Source organism: Pongo abelii, chromosome 2, assembly GCF_028885655.2.
Source record: "Pongo abelii isolate AG06213 chromosome 2, NHGRI_mPonAbe1-v2.0_pri, whole genome shotgun sequence".
In the NCBI taxonomy this organism is placed as follows: domain Eukaryota; kingdom Metazoa; phylum Chordata; class Mammalia; order Primates; family Hominidae; genus Pongo; species Pongo abelii.
Genome location: NC_085928.1, coordinates 110996713 through 111013594, shown reverse-complemented (window position 1 = coordinate 111013594; position 16882 = coordinate 110996713). Strand labels below are relative to the sequence as shown.

The window sequence follows — 16882 nt, the reverse complement described above, 5'->3', positions numbered from 1 at the left end:
ACAGTTTATGTCTTTTTTTTTTCACCGGGGGCCCACCCAGGCAAGGGCCCTGCACCTAGAAGAAGGTGTTGGGCCTCTTGGGGTGAGGCGTGGCTTGTGCTGACGGCGCAGGACCCGGTGGGGCAGCAGGAACTTGATCTTGGAGTCGTGGAACTGCTTGACAGCCGGCCGGTGGCACTTGCTGGCTGCGATCACCTCCACCTTCATCTGGTGGAGTGATCTGGACGGAGTGGGCCCTGGCGCGGTAGCACTGGGTGACAGCGCCCGCGGTGGTCAAGTCCCGGTATTGCCGGTACATGTTGTAGGTGCCGCTCCGGGAGTCATAATGAGAGGCAGGACTAGCTGCTGTTTGCCGCCCTTTGCCACCTTCGCAGACCGGCTGCTGACTTCCATACCTCCGGATCCGACAGGGTGTCCGCTGTGCTCCCGATCCAGGGAGGCGCCCATTGCCGCTCCCCATCGGGCTAAAGACTTGCCATTGTTCCTGCACGGGTTTGTCCTAATCCAGCTGAACACTAGTCACTGGGTTACGGTTCTCTTCCGTGACCCACGGCTTCTAAGAGAGCTATAACACTCACCGCATGGCCCAAGATTCCATTCCTTGGAATCCGTGAGGCCAAGAACCCCAGGTCAGAGAAGACAAGGCTTGCCACCATCTTGGAAGCGGCCTGCCACCATCTTGGGAGCTCCGGGAGCAAGGACCCCCAGTAACATTAGCGCAGCCAGCTGCCCAAGTTCTTCACCCGCAGCGGTGGCTTCTCAAACACCTGCCCAAGTAGACAATCTCCCCTGAAGCCTTCTTCTTCGTCTTCGTCTTTAACTGAGATACGAAGTGCCAGAAGTGGGACCTGTCGACAAATGATTAGGCGCAAAGATTTGCATGCGGTAGCGGGGCGGTGTGGGCATTCGGGGGTGGGCAGGCAGCGACCCACCACCTTGTACTCTCGTAGTGTGCCCAAGGCCTTCATGGCGTCCTCTCCGCCACCCGCAAAAGGTACAGTTTATGTCTTTACAGTTAATTGCACTTGAAGAAAATAAAAATATTTTACCCCAAAGTATATTTCCTTGACACATTTTGAAATGGCTGCCACAGGGCCAGCAGACAGAAGTGGCCTTGCAAAGCTGTCTCTTGTCGGGGAAATTTGCATCTGTAGAGAATCTCCATTAATGCAGCCAGGCTTTCCCTTTCTAGGCCTTTCACAGATCTGGGAGAGATTGAGTCTGACACCTTTACAAGTCTGAAAAGACACGTTTACTATCTATTCTCTCTGAGGGCTTCTAGCTATGAGGCTTCATCTACATAACAAGGCCACTTTTGCTAGCCAAGCCTCCTTTATTCTCTCCCCTATAACCTGTCTTGCCATTAAAATCTGTTTTTGGCCACTCTCTGAGCCTGCATTATTTTTATAACCTCAAGGTGGTATATAAGCTTCTGTACCTTACTGAGGGGTTGGATCTTCATTCTGAAAGTTCCCATGTACACATGTTAAATAAATCTGCCTTTTCTCCTATTAATCTGCCTTTTGCAAGTTGATTTTTCAGTGAACCTTTAGAGGGCCAAGGGGAAAGCTCTCCCTTGGCCCTTAGGGTGACCCATGAAGGAAGACACAAGGGGCACAAGAGGATGCAGCAAGTTTTCACAATAAGACTAGGAGATTACACAGTCTGACAGAATGAATTCGTCAATAATTTCATTTCAGGTGCTCAGAACATGTAGTTCAATTAACTGGTATTGAAAGTGCATGGCAGAAAAAAAATTATTTCTCTTTTCTTTGAGCTAGAAGACTAGTTTGCTACAAAACAGTCTCTTTGCCTGGTGAAAAAAAACAAGGGGTAAAATTTAAGACCTGTTTTTAATCTCATGACCATTAGAGGCCCTGATTTAAGAAAAAAAAAAAAACTATCTTACAAAAATCAACAACTATCTAAACACTTACCAATAAAAATCTCCTTTCACTGAAGAAGTATTCTGTTTTAACGAATCACTGGAAAAAAATAAGCCTGCAACAGTACGCTTTGCATCAAAATAATGCCTTCAGGGTTCAGAAGTCCTTGAATATTATTTCTTCTGATCCTCACAGCAATTACATTAGGCCGTTCTCAACGTGATACATGGATGACGGAAAAACAGCCTGAAGTCAGAGAAGGCTTGCGTAAAGTCACTCAGCTTATAGGAGTCAGGGCTACAGCCAGGCTTTGACATTTAGCCCTGGCCTCCCTCTTTCTGATAAATCCAGTTTCCTTCCCCTTCTCAGATCTCCAACTATGCCACAACAAAAGTCTTGCATGGTGTGTGTGTTCCTCTCCTCTCTAAATATTCCCTCCTGTTGCAATAAGTTTCCAGCCTAAAAATGTGAAATTTAAAAACTTTTTATCTAAACACAAGTGAAATAAAAAGCAAAACAATGAGATAACCAAAAACCTGGCAACTTGGAAGAGGGGGAGAAAAGTATTTTAGAGGACTCCTTTTAAAACAAGGTCATATTTTAAGATCATAATAGTGAAGATTAAAAACTCAGTAATACTCTACAGCCTTATTAATATTGGGCAGTAGGCATCATCACAGAACAGATACTTGCTATGTACTCAAACTGGTCTAGACCATAGAAAAAATGGAAGGCTCCTCCTAATTCATTCTAAAAAGCCAGAACACACTTAATACCAAAGTATGACAAACAAAAACAGAAACCAATTTCACTTACAAATATTGATGCAAAGATTCTAAATCAAGTACTGGCAAATAGAACCCAGAAGTGAATTTGTTACAGTAGGTAGTTAGTCAGGCATGAGGAGGGCAGAAGGGTGCTCCCAGCACCCCCCTACACACACACCTGGAATGTCAGGTAACCATCAGGTGATGGTCAGGCAGTTGCTGACTCTCTTTCTAAAATAATAATTGGTCACATCCGGTGCCAGGGAAAGGCAGTCTCCTAATACACAGAGAACACCTGAAACTGGTGAGCAGCAGCTTCCCAATAAGACCTTACAAGTTGGACAAGTGGGCTCAGGCATGCATATTAAGAGGCAGAATGGCAGGGGGGTGGGGTTTAAATGGCATATGACCTTCCAGGGACATTTGACTGGTAAGGACCTCAAGTGAGCGTGTGTACAACTCCAGTAAACACACTGTGCATGCTTATCTCCCAAGCACTAGTAGGCTACTGTGCTTGTGGACATCTCACTTCAAGCGAAGAATCAGAAGGAATCCAAGACCCTGGAAGTATGCCAACATACAAAACCCTAAGGCAGGCCAGACACAGTGGCTCATGCCTGTAATCCCAGCACTTTGGGAGGCTGAGGCAGGCAGATGACTTGAGGTCAGGAGTTCGAGACCAGCCTGGCCAACATGGTGAAACCCCATCTCTACTAAAAATGCAAAAATTAGCCAGGCGTAGTGGCAGGTGCCTGTAATCCCAACTACTAAGGAGGCTGCGGCATGAGAATCGCTTGAACCAGGGAGGTGGGGGCTGCAGTGAGCCAAGATTGCGCCATTGCACTCCAGCCTGGGGGATAGAGCGAGACTCTATCTCCAAGAAAAACAACAAACAACCCTAAGTCAAAGGTCAAACTGCACACTTCATCTCACAAGTCACCCGCTTGGACCTCTTCCACCAAGTGTACTGTACTTCCTTTCATTCCTGCTCTAAAGCTTTTTAATAAACTTTAACTCCTGCTCTAAAACTTGCCTTGGTCTCTCCTTCTGCCTTACCCCTTGGTCAAATCCTTCTGAAGATGCAAGAACTGAAGTTGCTGCAAACCCATGTGGATTCACCATCAGTAACAAATTAACAGAAAAATATACAGAATATGATATAATATAATAATATAACATGGTTTATTTCAGGAATGCAGAGATAGCTTAAAATTAGCAAAACTATCAACATAATTTATTACGTTTTTAAGTGAAAAGATAACCATAAATTAAAACATAAAGGTTGGAAGATGGCCAAATAGGAACAGCTCCGGTCTACAGCTCCCAGCGAGATCAAAGCAGAAAATGAGTGATTTCTGCATTTCCAACCGAGGTCACCAACATCAAAGACCAAAGGTAGATAAAACCACAAAGATGGAGAGAAACCAGAGCAGAAAGGCTGAAAATTCCAAAAACCAGAACACCTCAGAAAAAACCAGAGGCCTCAGAAATAACACCACACATCTACCACCATCTGATCTTTGACAAACCTGACACACACAAGCAATGGAGAAAAGATTCCCTGTTTAATAAATGGTGTTGGGAAAACTGGCTAGCCATATGCAGAAAACTGAAACTAGACCCCTTCCTTACACCTTATACAAAAATCAACTCAAGATGGATCAAAGACTTAAACCTAAGACCTAGGACCATAAAAATCCTAGAAAAAAACCTGGCCAATACCATTCAGGACATAGGCATGGGCAAAGACTTCATGTGTAAAACACCAAAAGCAGTGGCAACAAAAGCCAAAATTGACAAATAGGATCTAATTAAACTAAAGAGCTTCTGCATAGCAAAAGAAACTATCATCAGAGTCAACAGGCAACCTACAGAATGGGAGAATATTTTTGCAATCTTTCCATCTGACAAAGGGCTAATATCCAGAATCTACAAAGAACTTAAACAAATTTACAAGAAAAAGGCAAACAACCCCATCAAAAAATGGGCAAAGGATATGAACAGACACTTCTCAAAAGAAGACATTTATGCAGTGAACAGACATATGAAAAAATGCTAATCATCACTGGTCATTAGAGAAATGCAAATCAAAACCACAATGAGATACTATCTCATGCCATTTAGAATGGTGATCATTAAAAAGTCATGAAACAACAGATGCTGGAGAGCCTGTGGAAAAATAGGTACACTTTTACACTGTTGGTAGGAGTGTAAATTAGTTCAACTATTGTGGAAGACAGTGTGGCAATTCCTCAAGGATCTAGAACTAGAAATACCATTTGACCCAGCCATCCCATTACTGGGCATATGCCCAAAGGATTATAAATCATTCTACTATAAAGACACATGCACATGTATGTTTATTACGGCACTATTCACAATAGCAAAGACTTGGAACCAACCCAAATGTCCATCAATGATAGACTGGATGAAGAAAATGTGGCACATATACACCATGGAATACTATGCAGTCATAAAAAAGGATGAGTTCATGTCCTTTGCAGGGAAAGGAAACCATCATTCTCAGCAAACTATCACAAGATCGGAAAACCAAACACCGCATGTTCTCACTCATAAGTGGGAGTTGAACAATGAGAACACATGGACACAGGGAGGGGGACATCACATACCAGAGCCTGTGGGGCATGGGAGGCTAGGGGAGGGATAACATTAGGAGAAACACCTAATGTAGGTGATGGGTTGATGGCACCATGGCACGTGTGTACCTATGTAACAAAACTGCACGTTCTGCACACGTAACCCCGAACTTAAAGTATAATTAAAAAAAAAAAAATTGATGCTTCAAACAGTTGATAATGCCTGTTCTTCAGGACATCAGACAATTTATTTAATATGCCATTTATTTATTGAAATTATTTAAAATAATGGCAACTAAACAGGCTACCACATTTCCACAAAAAAGGACCATTAGCTCTTGAATGAGGTAAGAAACACAATAAAAAATAATTTAAGATTAAAAAAAACATAAAGGTTAAAAAAGCACTTGCTGTACAATAGTTATTCCCAATTAAGATAAACAAACAGAAAATGATCTAAAATAGAAGTAGAAAAATATACTTAAATAAAAATCATTTACTACAAACCCACAGCAAACAACTTAAGACACAAGTCTTATTCTGTCACCCAGGCTGGAGTGCAGTAGCATGATCACAGCTCACTGTAATCTCCAACTCCTGGATTCAAGTGATCCTCCTGCCTCAACCTCCTGAGTAGCTAGTACTACAGGCACATACCAGCACACTAGGCTAATTTTCAAATTTCTCACAGAGATGGGGTCTTGCTTTGTTGTCTAGGCTAGTCTTGAACTCCTGGCTTTAAGCAATCCTCCCACTTCTACCTCCCAAAGTGCTGGCATTACAGGCATAAGCCACCACTCCCAGCCTGCAAACAATTTATTAAATGGTGAAATAATAAGGCTATTACTATTCAAGTAAAGACTAAGACAGAGATGTTTTCAATATTGTTTTTGAGGCCCTAGCTAATGCAATAAGAGCAAACATAAAATAATTAGTATAAGTGGCCAGACGTGGTGGCTCACGCCTGTAATCTCAGCACTTTGGGAGGCTGAGGCAGGCGGACCACCTGAAGTCAGGGGTTCGGGACCAGCCTGGCCAACATGGTGAAACCCCATCTGTACTACAAATATAACATTGGCTGGGCATGGTGGCGGACGCCTGTAATCCCAGCTACTCAGGCAGCTGAGGCAGGAAAATTGCTTGAACCCAGGAGGCGGAGGTTGCAGTGAGCTGAGATCGTGCCATTGCACTCTAGCCTTGGCAACAAGAGCGAAACTCCATCTCAAAAAATGAAAAATAGAATGAATAAATAAATAAATAGTATGAGTATTAGCAGAAAAAAGAAAACATTATCCTTATTTGCAGCTATGAGTATGAACCCAAGAAAAACTAACAACCAATTATAACTAATAAGAGGGCTTAGTAGTTATGGGATATATTTTTCAAAAGCTCTTCTTTATAGCAGTAATAACTAGTTAAAAATGAAGATTGATTAGAAAAATACTATTTACAAGAGAAATAAATGCAATGAATTACCAACGAAAAACTAGGAAAGTACAGAGCTTATATGAAAGAACTAAAAAATTTTATTGAAGGATATATAATAAGCCATCGACAAACAGAGACAGTGAATACGTTTTTAGGAGGACAAACTCATCACAAAAGTGTTATTTCTTCCAAAATTCATATACAAATTTAACACAATTTCAATCAGGGCCTAATGAATTTTGTTGAAGCTGAACTAAGTAATTTTAAAGTTTATATAGAAAAAAATGTAAAAGAATTATCAACAAATTTCTAGAGAAAAATTGTAGTAGGAAAATTTTTAGGAAAAATTTTGCCCTAACAAATACTAAAACTTACTATAACAACTATAATCAGAACAATATGGATTGGCTCAAAAACAGACAAAAAGGTCAGTGAAATAGAAGAGAATCTCAAAATAACACATGATAAAAGTGGTACTTTAGGTTACTGGAAAAGATGGTTTAATAAATGATACAAATGACTATTCCTTTGGAAAATATGAAGTCAGACTCCCACTTCAAAACAAAAATAATTTTAAAAAACAAAAATAATTTTGAAATTAATTCAACATCTAAATGTAAATAAGACACATAGCAAACAAAATTCAAAACTCCACCAAGAAATTTTGAGGATTATTTGGAAGTCTTAAGCAAGACAAGAAACCAGGAGAAACAAAGAAAAATATACACTTGGGTTATATAAAAAATGGAAAAAAGTATGTATGTAATGTATGCCAGAGACAAAATTAAAATGCTAAACAACAGATAGAAGAAAATATTTGTAACATGTGACCAAAGAGTTAATATACTTAAAATACAAAATTGCTGGAAATTCACAAGAAGAAGATAAACCACACTCAAAAGAAAAATGAGCTTAAGTCATGTGTAGGCAGCTTCACAGATGAGGCATGGCAAGTGGCCATTCAACATAATAAGAAAGTATTTTTTCTCAATGCTGGTCAGGAAATTGAACCTAATGCCACCTCAGACAACATTTTGTCTATCCAATTTGGGAAATTTTTTTTTTTTTTTTTTGAGATGGAGTCTCGCTCTGTCCCCCAGGCTGGAGAGCAGTGGTACAATCTCGGCTCACTGCAATCTCTGCTCCTGGGTTCACGCCATTCTCCTGCCACAGCCTCCCGAGTAGCTGGGACTACAGGTGCCCGCCACCACACCCAGCTAATTTTTTTTGTATTTTTAGTAGAGACGGGGTTTCACCATGTTAGCCAGGATGGTCTCGATCTCCTGACCTCATGATCCGCCCACCTTGGCCTCCCAAAGTGCTGGGATTACAGGCATGAGCCACTGGGCCTGGCCGGGAAAAATATTATTAAGAGCAAGTAGACACTAAGGTATATGAAAATGGAGCTCTCATAAATAAGTTATCAGGACACTTGTGGAAAATGATCTCACTGTACCTACTAAAAATAGTGCCTACTCTTTGATCCAGCAATCCTGCTTTTAGGAATATACACTCTATTGAAAAAGGGTATGTGTATAGAAAAGTTACATTGCTGGTAACTCAAAATATCGGAAAACAATCAGAATGCCTACTGACAGGAGAAAAGCTGGACCTTGTGGAATATTCTGTAGCCATTACAAAGAGCAAGGTATATATTTATTTACCTGTATATATTGACATATGCAACCCCATTGTAGCCATGACAAACATGGTTCCCTAGTGGTCTATTCCTAAGGAATGTCAAATTTCAGAAGCACAGATCAGAAACCAAAACCTAATTTAAGAACAATTCTATTCTTTTTTTTGAGGCGGGTTCTTGCTCTGTCACCCAGGCTTGAGCTCAGTGGCACGATCTCGGCTCACTGCAACCTCCATCTTCCAAGCTCAAGCAATCCTCCTACCTCAGCCTCCCGACTACTTGGCACTACAGGGGCACACCACCATACCCTGCTAATTTACATATATATATTTTTTGGGGGTGGGGGAGCAGGGGCAGAGACAAGGTTTCGTCATGTTGCCCAAGCTGGTTATTCTATTCTTTATTCACATTTTTTGCATGGTACTTACCACGTCTTCCCCTTTCTTCCCATCAGTTTTCTCCACACTTCACCACTCTGAAGCTTATCCTTTGTCCCCCACCCCTGAATCACAGCACCCAACTAAACCAAGTCCAAACCAAAATTCAAATCCTCCTCTGATTTTTGTTCTCTTCTCCCTTTCTCCTTCCTGTTCCTCAAGATGTACAGTGATGTAAGCTCCTTCCTGTTCTTGAAGATGTACAGTGATTTAGGCCATGTCCTCCCCCAGCTATGGAATTTCCTATCTTCATATATTGCATCCTTAAGGACAAAGAACAACCCTACTTGGCAGTATGGGGGTAGGGGATGGGACTGGGCTAGCAATTGCAGAATTTTCTTTGGTAGATGGGATGAACAGTACACATGTGAGCACTTTTTCTTATTCTGTCACATTTCAAAAGATTTTTGTGATTTTGAATTAAGTGCAGACAATAAACCTACTGGAGGGTAAATGTGTGAGTAATTCCTACTCCCTCACTCCACAGGAGGCACATGCAAACTTACCTAGCATACAAAAGTCAGCGTGTGCACAGACGGAAATCTCTATAGTCTTTATCTGGTTGTAATAAGCAAGTAATGCTTTTGTAATTAAAGAGAAAAGATAGAAAACTTTAATAGTTTACAAAACAAAGAAAAGTATCCCCTAGTCACATAACCCTGTCTCCTTACATGTTTCTTTTGCCTCCTCTTTCTTTGGGAGAACTGTCTTCAGAGTTTCAACCTTTGGCAAGCAGCACACATTCTTTCTGCTCTGTTTTTCCTGATTGCAGAAAACTCCAGTCCCAGAAAAGCAGAGAAAGGAACTCCCTTTCAGGCTTGTGTTCCCTCAGCAGGGTGGATCTAAAGCTAGTTAAGGAATCCACCTTACTGAATCTTTGGGAAGCTGTTCCTAAGACAGACATCCTGAGGAGCCTAAGTCCCTGGAGTGAGGGAAGGGAGGGGCCCCTACCACCTCCCAGATGCCCTCTGCCCTCCTACAGAACCTTCCTATGCCTGTGGTTTGCATGGGGGAGGGAAGCAGCATGGAGGGGGATTTGTATATTTCTGTGATATATATTTACATATTTCTATGAAATAAAGATTTATAGTCTGTATTTCTATTAATTCACCTCAAATACAATATTTTTGATACTGTTTTTGCTGTGATATATGAAAGGAAAAGCCAGTACAAATTGAGCTACTCTAAACATGGACTTAAAAGACCTGAAAGTGGAACTCACGCGTGTATCTTAATGGTGATGCTTAATTGTAATTTTGCTGCATCATCTCTGTACTTCTTATGTGGAATGACTCATATATTGTGTCCCTATCAGAATAAATTCTCAGCTGTGAATCAAGCATTAATCTGGTAATTATTTTAAAAGGATGTAAGTAGCATCAAATTTTCTGTTCATGTATTTCTTTAAAAAGCATGAAACACTGAAGCCTTGTTCTGCACTGCAAAGTGTGTATGTGCAGCAGGATAAGACTTGATGCTTGGTTTGGTCACTGACTGGCTGTTGGCAGGTACAGCAAGGAGACAGTGAGAGTTTTCCTGCCCACTTCTTGGGAAGCCACTGGCTTGGATATTTCTAATGCCTCCCCAGAAGATGGGTGGTACTCAGCGGGCAAGCCAACTGCCCTCCACCCCTGCAAAATCCAGCTGATTGAGGGAAGAACTGTGCAGTAGGGCAGATGTGACCTAACCTGGGAGGACAATCCCTGATGGCAGTGTTACCTACCAATTGTGTCAGTAGGAGAGACTTGCCCCCAGCATGTCCTAGAATGTAACAGAAACTCTGATGGGATGGCATGTGGAGGGAAGAGTAGGGAATAAACACCACCTCCCGTGGCTTTCAAAGCCTGCCTAAAAGATCCCAAGTCCAAAGCTTAGCACAGAGGAAACCAGCCATTCCCTTCCCTCTACTTTGTAGTCTGGACTATGCAGCTTACTATAGCTGAGATTTACTGATGCTGTCCTTTGTTTTTCAAAAAATATAATCCTCCCTCTTATTCTTGCACATCCCCAGGGAGAAGCAAAGAGCAGTCAAAATATGAATGGGACTGTCCTTTTCAGCAGGTGGGGTAAGAGGGGAATAAAAATCAGAAAAATAAGATATAATATTTCTTGTACTCAGTGCTATGAAATAATTTAATCCTTGCCATATGCATATAAGGTAAACACACATACACGATCTTTCATTGTCAAATGGTTCTGCAATGCAACAGTCTTGAGGCTGTGGTGCATGGGCACTGGGGGTAAGTCCCCAGACCCGACTACCTGAGGTGGTGGTGAATACTGAGGAAGAAGCTAAAAATCACACCAAAACCAGGGGATTACATTGAGCCTTCTCCACCAGAGTTCCAGAGCTCGTGTAGAGAAACCGCTAGAGAGAGGGGGCAGTTAAAATGTTTGTCCTTGTTCTTCACATGTGTCTTCAAATTTCTAACAATGGCACAGGCAAATGCAGAGTGAAAATAAACTCGGCAAGTATTTATCAAATGATACTTGTGATAGGGTACAGAGACCCTATCACAAAGAGTTTACAATCTTTTACAGTCGAGGAACCCAGTCATGAAACAAATATAAAACATTTCCATAGCCATGTACACTCAAGTGTATAGTTCAAATGATATACCTCCACAGAAGTACACTGAATGCTCTAGATGGGGAAATGTTTACTAGGGAGGGCTTGGCAGAGGAAGTCTGTCTTAGATTGAGCATCAAAGGAAGTATAGGAAGTAGGCTGACAGGAGGAGCACTGAGCAGGGGAAGAGGGCATTTGCAAGGCACAGAAGCCAGGATCAGCAGCAGTACAAAAACTGGGTGCTAGAGAGGAAGGTCAGAAATGTAGGCAAACCATACTTCCCACTATTATTCTTTCAACAATCTAGGATACCAAAAACTGTAAGACACCATAAGACACACCATTCTCCCATACACCACCAAGAAAAAAAAATACTGCCAATTAAATAATTACAGAAAGTGTTCTTATTACCTAGAATTCTAACTTGAAGGGCTCTTTTTAAAACTTCTTTAGATAGATTTTTTTTTATAATCACTCCTGTGCTACCTACAAAATATAAGCATAATATAGGCTGGTTAATGTACTACTAGTTTGTTTTTTTTTTTTTTGAGACAGAGTCTCACTCTATCGCCCAGGCTGGAGTGCAGTGGCGTGACCTCGGCTCACTGCAACCTCTGCCTCCTGGGTTCAAGCGATTCTGCTGTCTCAGCCTCCTGAGTAGCTGGGACTACAGGTGCACGCCACCACACCTAGCTATTTTTTTTTTTTTTTTTTTTTTGGTATTTTTAGTAGAGACAGGGTTTCGCCATGTTGGCCAGGCTGCTCTTGAACTCCTGACCACAGGTGATCCACCTGCCTCAGCCTCCCAAAGTGCTGGGATTAGAGGCGTGAGCCACTGCGCCCAGCCCCATGTACTACTAGATTTTTTAAACATTCAGAGTCCAAGACTTCTAAATCAAGTTTTATCTCAGAGTTGACAATGCACAAGTTTTCCAATACAAAATCCTCTTAGGTGGCCTCAGCAGTGTGGGTGATGCAGCAGTCCTTAAAACAGGGCTTCACCACTCTATCCAGGACTTCCTTCCAAGCAGCTGGCATCCATTTGCAAGCTTCCATGCTGGTGCTTTTTCTGATCTTATCAAAAAGGGTCAATGAAAGGTTTATAGCCCCACCCAGAATTCATTTTCTATACTGACTGAAACCATGAGGAGTTGCTGTTGCCAAATCACACTACCAGGAATGTCCCAGTGTTGACATTCAAATTTGTCCACATGTTGATGATGGCAGCTGCCTGACAGCCACTGTAAAATACATTCAATTTCAGAGGTACTAAAATGTGGGAGAAGTTAACCTTAGGCTCAGTGAAATGTGGTGGTATGATCTCTTAAGCTTCTGTCCAAAGCTATAACTCTGCAGGTATTAATAGTAAAACCACTCTTGAATGTAATTAACTGAAATCACGATTTGCCTTTTCAACCCTGAGTGACACTTTAGTACACAAACACAACCATTACCGAAATTATCCTAATAAATATCTTACTTTATCAGCGTATATACTCTGAATTGGGTTGGCATAATCTTAGAAGGTTTAGAAAGACTCCATAAGCTTTGACATCTACATGACTTCCTGTAGCTCAACCTAGAATGGTGGTCAACAACAACAACAACAAAAACGGAAGGCAGACCATCTTATAACACGGGTATGTAAGAGGGCTGGGGAGGGCGCTGTATGTACAGTTGAATCAACTCAAATCTCTCAGTGAAGAAATTAGTTGTATTCTGAAACAGAAGATGTCATCGTCCATTAGTATAGCTATGAAGAAATACCTGAGGCTGGGTAATCTATAAAGAAAAGAGGTTTATTTGTCTCATGATTTTTCAGGCTGTACAAGAGGCATGGCACCAGCATCTCCATCTGGTGAGAACCTCAGGCTGCTTCCACTCATGGTGGAAGGTGAAGGGGAGCCAGCTATGCAGTCACATGGCAAGAGAGGAAGCAAAGGGAAGCGAAGTACCAGGCTCTTTAACAACCAGCTCCAGCAGGAACTAACAGAGTGGGAAATCATTCGTTAGCACAAGGATGGCACCAAGCCATTCATGAGGGATCTGCCCGCATGACCCAAACACTGCCCATTAGGCACCACAACATTACAGATCAGATTTCAACATGAGGTTTGGAGGGACAAACATCCAAACTATGGCAGGAAGTGTAAAATCTTATAAATTCCCAATACTTTAAAAAGACAGTAAAACACAAAATGAAAAATCTAGAGAATCTGAAGCAGTGAAGGGGATCTGAGAAATCATGAGGCCAAAGCTTCTTAGTAGAGAGGCAGAGGAAAGCAAAGGGAAGAAAGGTTGAAAGAAGCCAAAACACATTCCCTGGATGCAATGAAGACTAAGATTGTTACCCTGACAAGAAAGACAGCTCATTATTCACCTTCTACTTTGCCACAGAGCCCAGCATAATAATGTCCACACATGACTGATATTCTGCCGAATTGAACTAAATCTGTCCAGGGATTGGTGGAAAGAAAGGTGGTGGAAGATGACAGTGAGTATTATGGAGAAGGGGAGGAGGATAGCCACAGACCCCAGCCAAGGAGCTATCAAAATGATCTGTCTCAAATTACTTCACCCACATCCTATTCTAAGCAACAGAGTACAAGAACACCAGTATCAACGATGGTCTCCGTTTGGTGATTTTCCACTTTTCTCCTTACCTCACACCCATAGGATGGCTACTATAAACAAACAAACAAAACCAGAAAATAACAAGTGTTGGTGAGAATACAGAGAAATTGGAATCCTTGTGCATTGCTGGTGGAAATGTAAAATGGTACAACCACTACGCAAAACAGTATGGAAGTTCCTCAAATAATTAAAAATAGAATTACCATATGATCCAGTAATTCCACTTCTGGGTATATATCCAAAAGAACTGAAACCAGCATCTTGAAGAGATACGTGTATACCTGTGTTTATAAAACATTATTCACAATAGCTGCTATAGTTTGTATATTTGTTCCCCCAAACCTCATATTGAAATCTGATCCCTGATATTGGAGATGGCGCCTAGTGGACAGTGTTTGGGTCATAGGGGCAGATTCCTCATGAATGGCTTGGTGCCATCCTTGCTGTAATGAGTGAGTTCTCACTCTATTAGTTCCTGCCAGAGCTGGTTGTTAGAAAGAGCCTGGCACCTCCCCACTTCTCCTGCTTCCTCTCTCACCATGTGATCTCTACACACCAGCTCCCCTTCACCTTGCACCACAAGTGGAAACAACCAGAGGCCCTCACCAGATGGAGATGCTTGTGCCACACTTCTTGTACAGCCTGCAGAACCATGAGCCAAATAAACCTCTTTTAAAAACAAGTTACCCAGCCTCAGGTATTCCTTTTTTAACAACACAAATGAAGAAAGGCAACAGCTAAAAAGTGGATGCATCACAAGTGTTCACCAACAGATGAATGGATAAGCAAAATGCAGTACGTACGTGCAATGGAATATTATTCAGCCTTAAAAACTAAGGGAATTCTGACATGCTACAGCATGGATAAACGCTGAGGACATTATGGGAAATAGGCCAGTCACAAAAAGACAAGTACTATATGACTCCACTTATATCAGATACCTAGTATAGTCAAAATCATAAAGACAGAAAGTAGGAGGGCTGTTGCCAGGAGCTAGGTGGAGGGGATAATAGGAAGTTATTGTTTAATGGGTACAGAGTTTCTGTTTTACAAGATGAAAAGAATTATACAGGTGGATGATGACTGTGGTTGCACATTATAAATTTATTTAATACCACTGAATTGTACACTTAAAATGGTCAAGACAGTAAATTTTGGATTATGTATATTTTACCACAATAAAAAAAACTGGGAAAAAAGAAAAAATGCAAACTAAGGGAGAACACCACAGTTATGGATGTAGTGATCCAGTCATTGGTTAGAGAGATCCTTTTCTATAGGCAATAAAATCAAGCTGTTAAACACTACAGGTTTCAGAAATCAGAACAATATGGGCTCCCTCTAGTGGTTTAAAACACCTTTAAATACTCTCAGATACTGAAAGGAAGATTCTAATTTATTTTGATTTCTTGGTGAGGGGTGGGGAGAGAGATCACCTAATTATTTTCTTCTTGGGAAACCCAAGTCTCACAAGTAGATCACTACTAATATTCATCCCAGTAGATGAGGAGAGGGGAGTAGGCCCATAGATCAAATGTGATGGCTCCAAAGCCACAAGGCAAGTTTATCTACTCCCTTCAGGATCCATCAGAAGCTTAAGCAGCCATGAATGAAGAGAAGGGGGCAGAGCTAAGCCATATGACAAGGAAGACAGTTCACTCCCCCTTTGACTAATATCGTTCTCTTTGTCCTATCACCATAACATAAAAAACGAATTTACTCATGTGGCTATGAAAACATCTCTAAAGAGACCAAATAAAATAGTTTCAAACAGATTTCAGGCCAAGCCCAGCCTAAGTTTATAGGCTGCCTTGGCTGCTCTGACAGTTAAGATTTGTTTGAATTTCTCAGTGCTGTCATACAAAGAGAGGTCTCATCACTTCACAGTCATTTATCCTATTAAAAACTGCATTCTAATCAGGTGATTTTTATGATTTGAAGGCTGAGAGAGGATTTTTTTTTTCACAGTATAGCAAATCTGAGTAAGGCTGCCATTTGCACTGAAGCTTTCAGTCTTGTTATATAACATCTTGTTATATAAAGTGTTGGGGACCGGCTGGGTGCGGTGGCTCACGCCTATAATCCCAGCACTTTGGGAGGCCAAGGTGGTGGATCACCTGAGGCCAGGAGTTCAAGACAAGCCTAGCCAACATGGTGAAACCCTGTCTCTACTAAAAATGCAAAAATTAGCCAGCACGGTGGCGGACACCTGTAATCCCAGCTACTCGGGATGCTGAGGCAGGAGAATCACTTGAACCCAGGAAGCGGAGGTTGCAGCGAGCTGAGATTGCACCACTGCACTCCAGCCTGGGCGACGAGTAAAACTCCACCTCAAAAAATAAAATAGATAGGTAGATAGATAGGTAGATAGATAGGTAGGTAGATAGATAGATAGATAGATAGATAGATAGATAGATAGATAGATCTAAAGTGTGATCTACAGGTGAAAAAAAACCAGTGCAAATAAATCAAAGGCAAAGGAGAAGCATGAAATATCTCTGCTAAGAAATGTAAATAACAATTATGAAACAGATGGGTAATGTAATTGGTACCTAGCTGATTGCAACTGTAGCTATCTATGATGGCATAGTTTTCTGCCATTGCTAAGAGAGTTACTGTTTATAAAAAAATCAGATTAGTTTATGTAGTTTACAGGAAAAAGCCTTTTCAACAAAATATCAGAGAAACGACAGAAATAATTCTTTTTTTTTTTTTTTTTTTTTTTTTTTGAGACAGAGTCTCACTCTGTCACCCAGGCTGAGGTACAGTGGCATGATCTCGGCTCACTGCAACCTCTGCCTCCTGGGTTCAAGTGATTCTCCTGCCTCAGCTTCCTTAGTAGCTGGATTACAGGCACATGCCACCATGCTTGGCTAATTTTTGTATTTTTAGTAGAGACAGGGTTTCAACATGTTAGCCAGGCTG

At 41.4% G+C, this 16882-nt stretch overlaps 1 protein-coding gene and 1 pseudogene across 20 annotated transcripts in view; both read right to left on the bottom strand.

Moving 5' to 3' along the window:
* ANO10 (anoctamin 10) overlaps positions 1-16882 on the bottom strand; it is a 328446-nt gene that overhangs the window by 119387 nt on the left and 192177 nt on the right. The window lies entirely within an intron of this gene.
* Positions 56-6698, bottom strand: LOC100455371 (large ribosomal subunit protein eL20-like; annotated as a pseudogene).